The 826-nt window shown below is 31.6% G+C and overlaps 1 non-coding gene across 1 annotated transcript; it reads left to right on the forward strand.

The window, feature by feature from the left end:
- Window positions 1-349: 349 nt before the first annotated feature.
- LOC130709449 (small nucleolar RNA SNORA38) lies at window positions 350-480 on the forward strand. The gene has a single exon (XR_009009999.1). It is a non-coding gene; the product is annotated as a small nucleolar RNA SNORA38 (small nucleolar RNA).
- The last annotated feature ends 346 nt before the right edge of the window (window positions 481-826 follow it).

Raw genomic sequence — 826 nt, forward strand, 5'->3', positions numbered from 1 at the left:
TCCCATCTCATGTGTATTTTATCCTGTTGTCATGTACTTACACACATATAAACATGTGTGCATACATGTTTTATAGTATTAATAGGATTATATTAAACGTACTTCTTTCTTAACATTTGCTGTTCACCTAATAATGTGAGTATGCATTTTCAGGTCAGTACAGACACCTCTAACTCATCATTTCTAATAACTGTGTAACTGTGTTTATTCCATGGAGTATGCCATGATTTATTTTACCACATTTGATGCACATTTATAGTACTTACTATTATGCCAAATGTGACCATAAATATCCTTATACTTAAAATTTTAACTTCTTAGGAATGTCCTTAAAAAAATAGTTTCCTAACCCTCCTACAAAGGCGTGTCTGTGGTTTCCCGTCTTTGGACACGTAAGAATTGGAGGCAAAGAAATGTGGACTTGGAGAAGTCTGGGGCCAGCTTGTTCCCTGCAGGCTCAAGATCAACCATCCTACATAGAAAAAAAAAAAAAAAAAAAAAAATAGTTTCCTAGAACTCCAATTTCTAGATCAAACTAAATTTACATTTTTTATGGACACTGATAACACTTACTAAATGTTTTACCAACTTACACTTCCATTAAAATGATGTGATACTGCCAGGTTCTCTTATTTTTGCACCACTTTAAAATTTTTTTCAAATCTACTGGGTGAAAAGTAATATTTAGTTATTGTTTTAATCAGTTTTTATTTGACCACTAATGATGTTAAGCTTCTTTTTCTGTATTAATTGGTCGTAAAAGTTCTTTGTGTATTGCTTGTTCATTTGCTTTGCTCGATTTCTATTAGCTTGCAAATATTTTATT

This window comes from Balaenoptera acutorostrata, chromosome 12 (assembly GCF_949987535.1).
Source record: "Balaenoptera acutorostrata chromosome 12, mBalAcu1.1, whole genome shotgun sequence".
Taxonomy (NCBI): Eukaryota; Metazoa; Chordata; class Mammalia; order Artiodactyla; family Balaenopteridae; genus Balaenoptera; species Balaenoptera acutorostrata.